Below are 15870 nucleotides of genomic sequence, written 5' to 3'. Positions count from 1 at the left end.
ATTCTGTGAAACTTCTCCTCATGAGATGATTGTTCAGTGGAACTGACTGATTTAATTTCATTCAGAGTCCTTCCAAAATCATAACTAGTTCATGGGCAATAATAAAGATGCAGTGTATTTTCTGTGTATAACTGGACAAAATTATGATAAACTCCACGCACACAGGATCCATTTTATTCTCCATACACCTTCTTATAAAGGATTTCTTTTAATTTGAATGTTGTATAAAATTACAGACACAGTAACAGTTATTAAATTCCAATAAAAGATAAAAGATTTAAATAATAAGAATTCAAATATATGCTCTAATAATACTGAGGTGTAGACCTTTTAGAATACCACTATATAATATACAGAGTAATATAACATGACTAAGTTGAGGCAATAATAGAGTGTGGGACATTTTATCCATCAGCCATTTGAGAACATGCTCCCTATTTTTCTTTTATTCACATACAAGTTCTTTGAATAATAAACTCTCTTCCTGCTATAGTTATATTGCATGTTTGCAAATCTATCCATTGAATTATTTTTTTCTTTTAATCATTTACAGGAAATAAAATATAAGTTATATTCAAATTGATTTTATGAAAACACAGTTCAAGCATATATTATTTGGAATATATGTATTATTCCATTACTTTTTAAAATGCAAATTATGATATAGATAAATCCTATCAAAGGCCATCCTGCTGTATTCAAATGAACATCAAATGAGTTCAGAGCTCCTGACTTTGACAAATTGCAGATGGCTTTTGTTCATTAACAGGGTTGCTAATGTTTATTTAAATGCAATTTACTGTTGCATTATTGATTAGCTGATGAGAAATTATCTGATAAGAAACATGCGTGGCAAGAAAGTCAGATGTTTTGTTCAGAGAGGAGCACCACTCATTGGAGGCTGTGAGGCATGGGTATTGGTTGTGGTTGTAATCGATAACACCAGCATTCAAAACAAAATTTAGTTTCAAGGCAAAATTAAGAAAAATGTCAGGATTAATTTCATTATTATATTGCATAATTTGCCTGTGATAGTCAATGTCAGTTTAAATAGTTCTAGGACTGAAAGCTGGTATAAATAGTTGGATTCATTTCTACTTAATTAAGAATTTATAAAGTAAGGGTTAATGAAGCAATACCAAACAACTAATTTAGGGCAACTTTGCACTGAAACACAAAGTATTTCCTTGAGTAAATTCTTTTTTAATTTCATTTGTTTTTGTCTAAAGGATTTTGAAAGTCATATAATGAGGCAGTGTTGTATAGGCATCATTAGCAGTCTGAGCTAAGGACCCATGGACAGCAAGTTATGGTCAAAATCACAAATGAGCTATGGAACATGTGTTCTGTTTATGCCATATTTCAATTAAATAATTCAAATGAAAAATAATAAGAGTTAGATGTACATTTTAATTTTAAATTTAAGCTAAATTGATGCATAGATTGTGTACTGACTCAAGTGACACCATTATGGAAAATGTATTCTTCATGGTGCCATTTATTCTCAATTATGACACTGCCTTACTGACATGGGAAAAGTATTTTATGGGCATAATGCCAGGACAAGTGGTATAATGTTTGATTTTACACAGGGCATATTGCAATTCTAATTGCCTACCATGTTTGGAAGTACTGCAATTGGTCCTGGGAATACAATATATTTATTGAAAGCTCAGTTTTTATGTTTAAATGTAAAATTGGCAAAGATCTACCATCTATCTCTATTTAGAGCATATCCAAACATATATGATGAAATAGCACAGTAATGAGTGCTAATAACACTACACAAAGTGCAGATAACTTAAAGTGAACCATTCTTTATACTGATGCCTTACAGCAGCCATAAGAAATCATTTTATTATGACAAAAATATTATTCAGACCTGTGCACATTTTATTAAAGGTAATGAGAAATCAGAGGACCGGCTCATGGACCTAGAGTTTCTTCTTCCTGTAGTCAAAAGAATCAGCCATTTAGTTTTGCTGATGCTGAGTGAGAGGTCGTTGTTGTGGACCTATTCAAGCAGATTTTCAATCTCCCTCCTAAATACAGATACGCCAGTGCCTTTGATTCAGTACTTTGATAATAAACTTATTCTGACCTTTGAACTTGGAATGGCTGTTTAAGTTTCACACCTCAGAATATTTCTGAGGGGGCACCCTTTTCTGGAAATACTTTGAAAATATGTAGATCATTCACTTTTATAAAAGGGCTGTTAAGTTTGAAGGAAAAAACAGTACAAAGTTAGACATGAATATACTATTTGTTATCTTTTAAACGATCAGTCAATGGTAAAGGCAGCATCACTAAACTAGATGCTCCTTTATGGAGAGGAAAAGTAAACTGAATAATAATAAAAATACTTGAGTGCATCGTTATGCACTGTAATATGTCTGTAATTGTGGATTGATTGAGATGGTATGGATGATTTCTTGTTGTTTTTCTTTGTATGAAACACAGCAGCTTTAAAGATACAGATAGTATCAGAAACCAAAGGCCTGTTTTTTTCCATGATGACTAGGCTAACAGATCTTACACCCAGTGATAGTAAGTAATGTGTGGCATAATCAATCACATTGGACTCCTCACATGGCCCACCACCATCAACAATTCACCGTGCACTCACAACTTTGAAGACAGACTTTTTGTGCCTAGAAAATATAAGAAATGGAAGCAAAAGGAAGCCCATTTGGGCCTTTTGTGTCTGCTGAACCAATCAATAATATCTTAGCTTATCGTTTTCTTCAACTCCACCTTTCCAGACATGTCCCTTCATCCCATTAATTCCCTCAGTATCCATGGTGCATGGTAGTAGAGAATTTAAGCATTGAAAATCATTTGGACAAGGGCATTTCTTTGCAATTCAGAGGTAAATGGCCAACACCCTTTAAAAGTACAAGACTACAATTTATGATTCTACTCTTCAGTGAACCATGAAGAGTAGACTGCCCCCCTTTCCTCTGGTCTTGCTCTTGGATCATGAAGGTGTGGAATTTGTTGACAACTTAACTAGTGAAAGTGTACTAAAATGAAAACATACAAAAAAGCTATAGCAAGCTCACGTGACCAGTAACTGAAAATGGTTACAGTCCCCGGCTCACAAAAAATTCAGAGTGTCATTCACATATTAGCAGATCTACTATGTCAGTTGAGGCTGCATAAGAACCTAAAACTTGAACTGCTCATTCAAAAAAGAGGCATCATCTCCTATGAGGGCCAATCCATTAATTGGTCTGTTTTTATTAAAAATAATCTACCACCCCATACATGTAATTTTTGCCATGTTTAAGTCAATTTTTTTTTGAAAAGATTTATTCGGTGCAGTTTATATGTAACCCCAAAATCAAATAATTCATATGATCTTAAATCGACTCTCATGTTCTTGTATTCTGTTGGATGTCTTTGTCCTCATTCTGTTTGACAATGGTCTTTCCTTGCTATTTAAGAGCAATGGGAAAGTTCCTGCATCATTCAGCAGAAATTTATACATTATTCAGCAAGAAGTACAGATTTTTTGGACACTTCGAAAAATGAATCTGATGACAGTAAGTGTTACCCATCAAAGATAGCTTTAAGGACAAACGCACATCATTGTGAAAATTAAGCCGATCATTCTGTTCAGTGCTTGTTATGTTCGTGCAGTTCAAGGCCTAGTCCTTCTTCAGCACTGTGTGTCATTTATTTGTCTTAGATCAGGTTGAAGGCAAGAGATGTATAATACTAAACTGAGACCAAAAGTTAATAGCAAAAATTAAAAATAAACTGAAGGCAGAAGGTAGGAAAATAAAAACAGAAAATAAACAGCGTACAATCAAAGCATTTCCAATATTTCAGTGTAAAGAAAGGGGAGGAACACTGTGATATAAAGGTGGGGCTATGATAGAAAGTCTCGTTAAATCAATTTTCCTGTCTACATGTCTCTGGCGTAGCCAAGGTCAATGCACATTGTGACCTTTTATCTATTATAAAGCACCGTATGCCTATCACACGTTTCTGTAAGTTAATTTTATTTTATGATATTTACTAAAAGAGAACCTCAAAGAATGGACTGTATTAATTTCTTTTTCTCTTCTCTTTCAGATCCCTTTTTGATCACCGAGGATGTCAGAACAGCACAACTCACAGGCCAGTATTCATCATCAGCAGACAGAGGTGCACCTTTTCAGGATTAGACCATCCTGTTCCTTTTCTTCCCCAAGCTTCACCGGTTGAGTCACACAGATGCAGGTTAGCTAGGTTACATTGCTCTGGAACCAACATCAGCTTGACAACCACACAAGATATTGCTCTGCCCTCTTTCTAATGCTGCCAAATACACACAACCATCTAAAATGTCACTGATGAAATACTAATAAACTGAAAGCATGCTTCTGCTTTGTTTAAACTTTCTAAACATAGCCAGAAATATTTTTGTCCTGCACACACTTTTGTTTTTAAATCTACCAATCTGTGAATTTGTCTAAATTCTCTAAGATGTTTTGGAAAGTTTGACAACATTATATGTTTGGTAGAAGAAAGGCAGCAGCTTCTAAGCAGAATAGCAAAATAATTGTCCGATTTCCTTTCTGAAAAATAACGTGGTTACAGTTGTGGTGATGTTAGATTCTCTGTATAGCTTGCTTTTGTGATGAATCTGTTTAATTGCACTGTGTTTAAGGGAGAAGAAGAGAAATGAAGAACCACCGATCCCCTCCCGTGCCACTGCTTTGGGTAGCTACTGTGAGTGCTAATGTGCACCGATTTGTCAACAAAAGTCTAACAATGAATTGCAGTTTATCGACAGGTGCACATGAAGCTAAGAAAGACTGGTCAAAAAGGCTCAATAAAAGTGAGTGATAGCCATGCTGAGATCTTAGTTCTTCCTATTTTCCTGTAATAGACTTAGATATTCTGCAAAATTTAATTTAGAATAAACCTGCTAGAGCCTGGTATTGGAGAGGTGTTCCCATCCGACTGACTGCAAGTTAAAGGCAAGACAGAACTTGCTAACGTTAATCTGCTTTTCCACATTAAACCTGGCCCATTCACCTCACTCTGTTACTAATGTTGAATTTCCTTCCCCACCATGACAAAAGAGATCAAGTGCAAATATATAACATTTATATTTGTACACCCAGGGCTTCCCCAGATCTGAGATTATACATATAATCTTCAAGGACGACAGTGGCATTAATAAGTGCACTTGTGTGATGCTGCCTATTCACTGTTCTCCTTGGGGCCCCAAATAATTATTCCACGGTAATATAATTACATTAACAAATGCAATAGAACCTTGTGAAGAGAGTAAGATATATTTAATGGAACAGTGTGCTGATTACATTTAATTTCAGCAATTGTACAATGTATTTAAGCAAAACAACCAAAAGGACTATTACAATCTATCTCTGTTTAAGATTTTTTTTTGTAGTTTTGCTCTGTAGTCAAAATAACATGGTTAACAGTGGAATTCTGGTTTTCAAGGTGCACAATGCAAACTAGAAGTGTTTCTTTGTAGTTTTTCAGATTAAATGTGAAGGTGATTGGTCTTTTAAAATATTTGAAAATTCAACATTTTACAATTAGAATGTTGATTTCTTCCATGATAGTAGTAACTTTAGAGTGCACGTTCTGATTATAGGATGCACAACTGAAATTTCAGGTGGCGGTAGGAAGTCAACCGTGTTAGATGCCGGGTGATGTCTCTTTAATTGACAATCACCAACACCCACAACCGCAGTTCTCATCCTTTTTATTTAGAAACTGTCGGTTTATACAAGTCTTAAGTTCACTCAAAAGATTAAAAAAGGTTGAATTTCGCCTCGAAGACGGGTGCTCGAACAAATAGATCCTTACACTGCAAATTTTAGAATCAAAAGCAATAGTTAACCGTAAGACAAAAATTGCAACCATGCTTTAAAATCGAAAACAAGATTATTTTTATTGTATACGCGTTTTTTTTTCAAATGTTCGCCATTAAGTATTACCAGTCAATGGGCAGTTTGAGTTTTACCAGATACAGAGCAGCAGGCTACAAAAGGAAAACAATTGGAACCGAAAGGCACCAAACATGAAATACTTCGTCTGCAGATTTGCCTCTGATCTTGCTGCCTCTTTCCCTCTAACCACAATCATTTTCAAGAGGTTAATGGAAAATAAATCCTAGTTGTGATTCTGCACGGGGAAACTCTTTCAGGTATGGAATGAGCTGAGCCTTCTTCAAGAGCCACCTAAAAGTTGGTACTTAAAGTAGAACGAAGTCCAATACATTTGTGCTGCGAAAGTGACGCGCGAGTTAAAAAAAAAACAGGGAAACGGTGCTGGAGGGGGTGGAAAAAGAAAGCCCTCTCGCGTTTGCATTGAAATGTTCGTTTCAGCGGGTCACTGGGAGACTTGACGCTCCTTCCGACCCCGTGGGGGGAGGTGGACAACAGCTGTTTCTTAGTTCCGTTATTATCCCTGGCTGCTTTGGTTGAAGCTGATTTGATGAAAGTCAAATATTACATTGCTGATGATTATGTGATGACAGGAATTTACCTACTAAATTAATCCTGTGGGCTGTTGATTTTTGATTAATTTCTCTCCGGCCACGCGTTCAGGCTGCACGGCATTAATCTGCTGGGGCTGCGCCAAATATCTGGGGGATGGGCTCCCATTACGAAGGGAGAAAGGGAAGGAAAAGTACAGCTTTTATGCCACATTGAAGGAATTCCGAGATATTGCTGAGCATTTGCGATCTTTGTATTTGCACAGCCTCTCCTTTAATATATCGTCGCTGTCTGCTCTGGATTTAGTCTTATTGTGAGCATTCATCTTCCAATTTCACTAAATTAGTGCTAGTTGATATTGTTGCATATTAAACAGAGCTCTGAGCGCCCTTGGAGGATGCTGCGACCGAGGGCTCTGATTTTCAACCATTAATTTTATGGGACAGAAGAGAGGTGCTATTTCCCCCGTGACCTCTCTCAGGGAATTCTATCAATCCTGGGCGGAGTTGTAATGCTAATCTGCTCTTCGAACGCTGGAAGTACCACCACCCTTACCTCCCCTTCATCGTCATCTCCACAAATGTGTATTTGTAAAACAGTGATAGTTAATATTCCAGGAGTGCTGCTCAGTCAGAATATTACAATACATCCATGTTTATGCCATAAATCATATCCGATCTGATGCGTCCCAACCTTTACATAAGAGTGTTGCAGACTTTGGATGCACCGTTCAGCCACAAATAAGCGGTGACGCAGGCGAAATCAAACATGGATGCTGTTACTGCCGCCGCGTTAAATTTTGTGGAAATATTGTTACCCTTAGTCAGAATCCTGGATTTTCAATAAACTGCCGTATGTTGCCTTTGTTATAACGGCACCAGAGGGGAAAAAGCGACTGCGAGTTATTAAAAATATATAGTTATATTCAGAAATTACACCAATTTAAATGAAGAGATTTAAGATAATCGATCCCTTATTATTTTTCAAAATATTCAAGTAATGTCTTCAGGTTGTGAACCAAATACAGGAACTGAGTTGTGATTCTTTGTTAATAAGGTTAGGGTGGTCTGTTGAAACTATTGTATCCTTTCCTAAAGAGAATTTCTTTGTAGATTTACCTTTAGCTGTCTTCTTTTATCAGTGCCTTTAACCAATTTGCAAATTTTTATGTTAGTGATAAAATCTGGAATAGGTGGAAATAAAAAAAAGTAAGGCTTGTATTCTGTGGGTTTTATGGTGTATATGCAGATACCCTGTATTTCATTTCTATCTAGGGGGCCCAGAGAGAAACAGTTTAAAAACACAGCATTATTTTCCAGAGTTTGGTATTTATTCTCATCCACTATTAATTTGATTGCACTGGGCATCCAGATTCAGCTTGGATGTCTGATCTTTTTGTAATATTCCTTCCCCAATTCTTGCTACATACATTTACTTTGTTCCTCCGTGTGTTGTGCTCATGGTATCAAGCCACAATTGTCATCTCCTGCAAACAGAAAAAGGTACACGGCTCGGATCTCCTTTCACTGCATTAGCCTGTTTTAATATAAAGCTAGTTGCTCACTTGATCTCACTCGATGTTAGGTGAACACAGGTAGCGAACTAAACAGTCAGAAATATCAATACTTTTATCATGCATGGGGCCCGAGCTTATTTGGTAAGACCCTGGGTGCCACAGAGCTCAGTTGGTGACAGATGGTAATACTGTCCTGGAAAATTTGTCACCTCAACATGACATGCTCTATGTAAATGTCCTGATTGTGCAGAGGGAAGCTCCAAATGTCCCAGGATAATTGCCATGAATGAGTATTGCCTATTCATTATGTGGGTGCTGTGCAAAAGGCATTAATGGATGCTCCCTCTATATTGTCAGAGAAGCTAGGCAAATCTGCAAGATGTGATTTGGGAATAACAAAAACAGCACGTGCTAAATCGTTCACTTTTTTTTAGAGTAGCTTGCTTTAAATAATCCTTATATTTAACATGTGACTTCTCTTCAGTGGCTGTTGTAGCCACTATTCAACTTCGCTGTTCCATTTTACCGACTGTTATAAGCACAGCAAGTCTTAAAGTGACAGATTCAGATCAATGGGCTCAACCTTTTAAATGCCACCAATTTGGCAAACCTATTTTGCAGAAATAGCTGTAAATTTGTTCCTTGGGTGGAATTGTGATATTATTTCCATGCTGATATAAGCTAAGTTTTGCTGGACAAATAAGAGATTCAACCAGAAAAACTTGGGCAAGATGATTAATCCCATTCAGTAGCATATTGAAAGTTGGAAATATTAGAGCATTTTCATCTTTATAATGACTTTAAAGTAATTCTCATATGGTACAAGTCTACTATAACTGATGTATTAGATTTCCTGGAACTTACATTTTGACTTGGTATCAGATATATTTAATTATACATAAAACTTTAATGCTCTTCATCCTATGTTTCAAAACTTTAAAGGCCAGCATCCTAGAGATTGTGGAACTATAGATGTGAACAGGTACTCTCCATTCTTCTGAGCAAAGCCAGAGTATGAAATAGGAAAACCGTTTAAAAATGAGCAACTTGCTGTATAGATACCCAGATTGCTGTAAAAGCATGGAATTTATATTTAACAGAAAATGAAATTTTATTAGTATACCTTTTTGTAAAGCATTTATGATGCTGATTTATGCAATGCCTCTACTCAGGAATGATAGCAAGAGATTGCTTAAAGAAAGATAAAAGCAAAATGTGCAAATCAATTATGAAAACAATTATGTTTGAGCTTTTCCATAATATTAGCAGATAGAGGAATATTCCTGGTTGTTTACGAACATAATTTTGTGCATTTCAGATCCTTATATCAAAACCATGTCTACTTCTTAAAATAGAAGTAAAAGATCCCATAGCACTATTTAGAAGATCAGAGGCATTTCATCAAACCCTAAATGCTGTTTATTCTTTAATCAATGTCACAAAGCTGATTTTCTCATCATTATATCATAGTTGTTTATGGAAGCTTGCTGAACGTTAGTGTAGCTGGGCATAATAAAGAATACTGCACATATGCAGGCCTTTAACATAAATAAAGGCCCATCTTATATGGCGTACCTTTTAAAACAAATCAATACAAATATACAAAATAAAACATAAATTTGGCTAAAACGTTGGAGCTAAATGTGCTCATTAAGGAAACAAAAGAGATCAAATGATAGTAAGCGCACTACATTGGACAAAATAGTTTGATGTTCTCAGCCGCTGCTTCTATTGTACATCATGGTCTGTGCAGTACAACATGCATAATAAATGGTCATCTTCACCAAAGTTTCTTGCACAATAGTTTTACATGAAAGCCATAAATTTACTGAAAACTGGGAGGATGCAGGTAAGAAACAGGGTCAACTAACTCCCGATGAGCTTGGAGTTACTTTCCATATAGGATACTGACATCAAAAAGGACTCAGATAGTAACAGAGTCTCTCACCCCCATTCTCTTTGACAAGTTATACATCTATGAGAAAAATTAAAAATTTGGAATCAATTTGGATTCATTTTTCTATAAATTAACAAAATTGTTGCCATGACTTTCTTCATTTTCCTTAGCTTTGTTCTTTCGCTTTACTATTTTCTCTTGAAGGAGTTCTGAAAGACAGAGAGTAATCATTTCATTGACACGTTCTCACAGAGTGGAGGCATACATATCAAAAAATTATATCATTGATTAACATTTAAAAAAGGATTAACTATTAGACTAAACAATTCAATCTCGAGCATTTGAGATTAGGTCATTTATATTCTATTATCAGCTGTAATATTTTCTTCGCTAACTAAAGCTTTGCACATTGGTGAAAGCCAACTCCATTGGCTCACACTTCTTCCCACAGTATATTCCAGAGCCGTGAGTGACGCCTTTTTCTTAAACTTATTTTAAGGTTAGAACAAAGGACAGAAATTAGAATGATCTAAAACATAAATGGCCTTTCAAGCTCAGAAAAGAGAGTTTCACTTTTTTCACTTTTAAATGATTTTATAAGCAATGGCACTGCAATTGTCATGCAGTATTAATCAGACAAAAGTATGTTCATTCATAGCAGTGAAATAATAGTGTCCATTTAGCTCTGGTATTAGCTTTCTATGCAAATCACAATAAAACAATGAAATCTATTTTCTGCCAGCATCTAAATAAAAGTTAATAAATCATATTTTGAAAACACCTCTGATATTTATATCATCTTTTGTATATTTTAGCAGTGTAATGGACCATGATGGAACTCATAATACATTGATGTAATAAACAAGCTATGTACTATATACTGAACATAACAATAGGTTAAGAGAGCAACTATAGAAATGCATTTAGTTTGAAGGTCAAATTGATATTGTCTTGGATTTGTATCTCTAGCTTTAAGCTATCAGTCTTAGTTATTAAATAATATATGGTGTGTACTATTATGCATTTTAACATATTGCTGATTAAAATCAGCCAGATTAAAATCCTGAATATGTCCCACCATTTCTCGATAGAACTCATTTTTGCAGAAAGTATGCACTTGCCAGATCTGACTGATACGTTCTTACCTTTTCTTGAACTTGTTAGTCCCAAAAATTGGCGTTCCCACACTAGAAAATATGTCCGGATCTTGGGGATAATAAAACCTCCAAAGGCTGATTGAAGCAGGCAAAATGCAAATCTCCTCCACTTCAGGAAAACTCACCTCATCTCAGTTTTAATGTTAATAACCGAGTTTGAGAGCCATAGTGTGACTCCACCCCAATATTTGACAGTCACAAGCTTGATATTTGCGTATTACTTAATTGGAACTAACTTAATTCTTAGAACAAAATATCAAAAGTCTTAGTTAAATAATGATGCTGTTCCTGTAGCTCAACCTCGGGTATGAATGCTCATTAATTTGGTTGTGCTGTGGGACTGGATATCAAATAACAGCAAGTAGTATTGCCTCTGATACACCCATTGATTTAAACAGTTCACACAATATGATGAAATCCTTTGCAGCTTGATATCAAGTGGAAATGTACACTCAACATCAGTCACATCTCTGCTTTCATTATACAAAACAGTATCTATAATGGTGCTGCCGCTGTCCTTGTGTGTTTGGGGATACAGCTACCATTGCAAAACAAAGAGGTCATTGATTAATAAGGCAACACCCAACAAATGCAAGTATTTTAACTTTGTGTTGTGTACCTCAATACTTTGTTGTTCCTAATTAGAAGCTGAATTCAGAGAAAGAATGGAATTGTTTTACTCACAGAATGTTCCAATAGTTTCCTTTGTCTGATATAATTCTCAAAGCACTTAAAACTTACAGATGTTTAATTAAGTACAGTCTCACAAATGATTCAGTGTTTTTTTAATGCACTATTAGACTGCACTTCCCTTGTTTGAAATCTAAATTTTTGCAGACAACCAGGGTTTTATAATAAAGCAAAGTCATGCTGGAAATCAAGTGTCATTATAATAAAGCAATCTGTAGAGAAAATCGACATCATCAAGTAGAAAATATATGGAAAGCTTATTGTTGCAAAATAGAGAACTTAATAGCTTAATAAAAAAAGATTTGGTTATCTTTAACACACTATTAGCAATGTGCTTTCAACAACTAGGCCAGGTTTTTGTTTAGCAGAACCCCTGCATTCCCTGTGAATGGTCTGATCCATTGACTTAATGGAATGCAGTAGAGAGAGTGCAATGCGGCAAGACCGCTCAATCTCATTTTCTTGTGCCAGTACTTACAGTACCATAGCAGTTTACCACATTATTTCAGATGTAGTATTCACCTCCCTTTTCATGCTGCTCTCCTACTCACCCTCCTACTCTCCACATTGTTTTGTGAAACAACAAACAGTGTGCTTGTGCACAGTGCCCCATTCTACCACAGCAGTTAGAACTGCAGCAGTTTCACCTGATTGGTAAAAGCTTTGTTCTTGCTGCAGGGTTGAAAAAGCTGACAAGGCACTTAATCTCTCCTCTTAATAATTGGAAATGACATAGCTCAGTATGTGCATTCAGCTTTATGGTACTGCAGTAAATCAGATGTTAATGCAACTTACCACATCCCCCAGCCCCCCTACTCTATCATCTATCCCAGTGCTGAAGGTTATTTCCATGCAAACTCTTAGGCCGATTAAGGATTCTAATCTTTGTTTTGGTCCAAAAGCCCTTGGTTTGTTGACAAATGCAGGAGACACACAGAAGGCAGTTTGGTAATCCTCTCTGCATTTGCTCTAATCTCTGCTGCACGAATACACTTGTGCATCTTTAATATTCTCCTTCCTCCAAACCTTTAGCAATTTCTGTCACAACAGGAGGACAGCAGAAAACTAGATTATGACTTTCACTTGACATTGGACCCACATGCTTCCTATTTCCTTTTATACTTCTTGTCAAGACACGTGTATTAGATATATATTGCATGGAGATGCAAATTCTGATTAACTTTTATTTATTAAAATGCCCTAAAATTTGGGGAAGGTAGCGTCATAGGTGCATAAGATTGAAAATATAGTCAGCCATGAAAACTTGCAATTTCAAGATCATTTTTAAAAAAGTTCACATCAATGGAGATTTTGAAAACAATTTTTTGTCTTAGTTGCAGTGAATTATAATTTACAGCTGTAATTTTCTGGAAACTTTGGGTCTATTTTGAATGTTTTAATTTCCTATAAACACCTTTTCAATACTTTTAGAGGCAATTTAATAGGGTTTCGGAACAATCTGTTTAGAGTTTGATTTTTGACACTCATCATCCTTCAGATCAACAAAGGGATCTGTTACCTCATCACATAGTTGCATAATTAACTATTTTACAGGCATGATTAATTCACATTTCTCAGCCCCTCCCTTAGATAAGTTGATTCTTGATGGACCATCTTAAAATTGGCTACTTTCAAATATAAATATTTCATTGAGAATTACCACCTTAGTATGTACATTAAATGTGTATATAAACATTGGTTGCTTTGCCATGCATGAAATAACATGCAGAAAAAAGAAGACTCATTCTATATATAAAAAAGTCATAAAATTATCCTCAAATGATCTTACATCTAAGTAGAAAGAAATCTGAATTCTACTCTTTATTGAGCTTGAAGCTACAAACTGGTAGCATTTATACAAGGACACATTAGCCCTATAAAATAAAATACTTAACATACATGTGTTGATTTGAGAAGAGTCTGGAGCTTCCTCACAGGGAATGCTGGGGAGTGAGAATGGGTTAGATAGCTCCAAAATTCTTTAAAATTTAGAGACATTACTGGCCTTTTTCTTTGCTGACTTTTCTGTACTTCTGTAAGAAAATCAAATTATGCTTTGCAGTTGATAATTTATGTGAATAAAAACATTTTATTCATATTTCTTTTACACCACTGGAAGTCCATTCATCATATATTCAAATGTTGGGCTATACTTCTGTTTTCACTTTTGGATATTTGAAACCTTGCTCGGTTCAGGCAGAGATCCACACTGGATGTTCAGTACCGTCAGAAGGAAAGGCAGGGAAATCGGACACTGAATTATCGGAGCTACTATTTGTATATCATGGGCACCAGCTCCAAAATGGCTCTGTGAGGGTTTTAGGAATGGCTTTCCATTAGTTCAGAATGAGGTGATGCTCAGGGGAAGTTAAAGCTAAAAAAAAAGAGATTAAATGAAACTGTTTCTTGTGTTGAAATACTGTGTATATCAATAGCATCTGAAATATAACAGCAGTTCCCTGCAAAATGTTCATTTGTGTGGTAGAAAACTATATACATGAAACATGTAAATATGAGCCTGACTATAGAGTTATTAGCATGTTTCTACTCTTTTTTTTCATTTCTCCATATTTCTGCATCTCCAACAGACCACTTGAAGAAAACAATTAGCCCTCCTTTTTGCAGATTTTATTCCACATTTTATTTCCTCGCTGCAATGCAGTTCTTTGTAGAGAGCCGAAAACATCCACTGACATTCTCATAATGACTGTCAGCCACGCCTGTACTGTTACATTTAACAGACTTGCTGTTGATAATTCTTTGCATTGTCTAGTGCATTCAAAATGGCTGACAAAGGCTTCAGTGAAATATTCAAAGTAGCATCTGGCCCTTCCCAAACTTATTTGATTTGCTTGTATAAAATAAATTATTAATTGGAGCAGTTTTTCTAAATATGGTTGTTAGACAATATGCAAATTAAACCCAATTTTCTGGTGATTATCTGATAGTTTGTATCAAATTTTAATTTATAATATATTTTTGAAATTTTATTTGCTAAATCTGATGAATATGATAACTTAAGTTTCTAGTCATCATTTAATTTTTTTGATGGTTTCAGTCATTTTGGAAGGAAAAGAATCTCGTCAAAATTGTTCTGCAGTCTGTAACATCACCATATCTCTTAGTTAAAATACAATGGTTATATGCAAAAGACAGCAAAGAAAAACTTTGCAATTCACTGTCTGGTTACCACTAGTCTAATATGTTTTCGCTAGCAAAATTTAACAAAGTTGGACTTTGTCAAGCTATAACTTAATTCAAGTGTGAGAGTAATAAATTGTTATTTTATTGTGACAGCACAGAGATCCAGAAATAAACTAAATGATAAAACTATGCATTGGGGTCAAAGAATAAGTGTTTGCCCTATATTTTTATTTTTACAGATGGAGGTCCATCAGTTATAAACACAAGGAAGTGGCTGTAAAGCAAAATAAGGAATGGGAGCACACAATCAAGGAGCAAGAGTTCCCTTGAATATAAAATACTGAAATTTCTGGTATAATGTTCAATGAGAGGCACAGTTTATTCAAAGGTAATTATTTTTCTAACATCAATAGCAATATGAATAATAAAACTGCATAAAATAATATAAACACAATATTTTACTTTATTATGTGAATAGTAATGTCCCTTGCTTCCAATTCATAAGAATTTTACATAATTCATTATTGTAAAGGTTAGATAAATAACTATTTGGAAAGCATAACATGGCTCTTTCTAAAGGGTTACAGGAACAACAAGAATAGCACTTACACATTTATATTAATAGAAACTATAGTTCAGGGTGTAAGGGCGATTATAACACATTTTTTTAAAATTACTATAAGCCTATATAATCATGTCAACGCCATTGTAGTAAGAAGACAATGTGCATGATCATGTTCAAGTTGGATGCTTTCACTCAGATTTATGAATAACTAAACAATATTCACATCTTTGTAAAAATTATGCACCAAGACGGCTACCATAGTGAAGTTCAGCATTTAAGTCAATTTCTGAACAGCATAATAAGATAAAAGGCTAACTTTGCATTTCTTGAGGATATAACGATCAAATCTGATGATTAAAAATGAACTGAGATACTGTTAATTTGCTTGTCATGCGAAACTGAAAAATCAGTCTTTGAGGAGTGAATGTTGTGACTGA

This window comes from Hypanus sabinus, chromosome 1 (assembly GCF_030144855.1).
Source record: "Hypanus sabinus isolate sHypSab1 chromosome 1, sHypSab1.hap1, whole genome shotgun sequence".
Classification (NCBI taxonomy): Eukaryota; Metazoa; Chordata; class Chondrichthyes; order Myliobatiformes; family Dasyatidae; genus Hypanus; species Hypanus sabinus.
The sequence above is the reverse complement of the archived record's forward strand: the minus strand, read 5'-3'. Positions refer to the sequence as shown.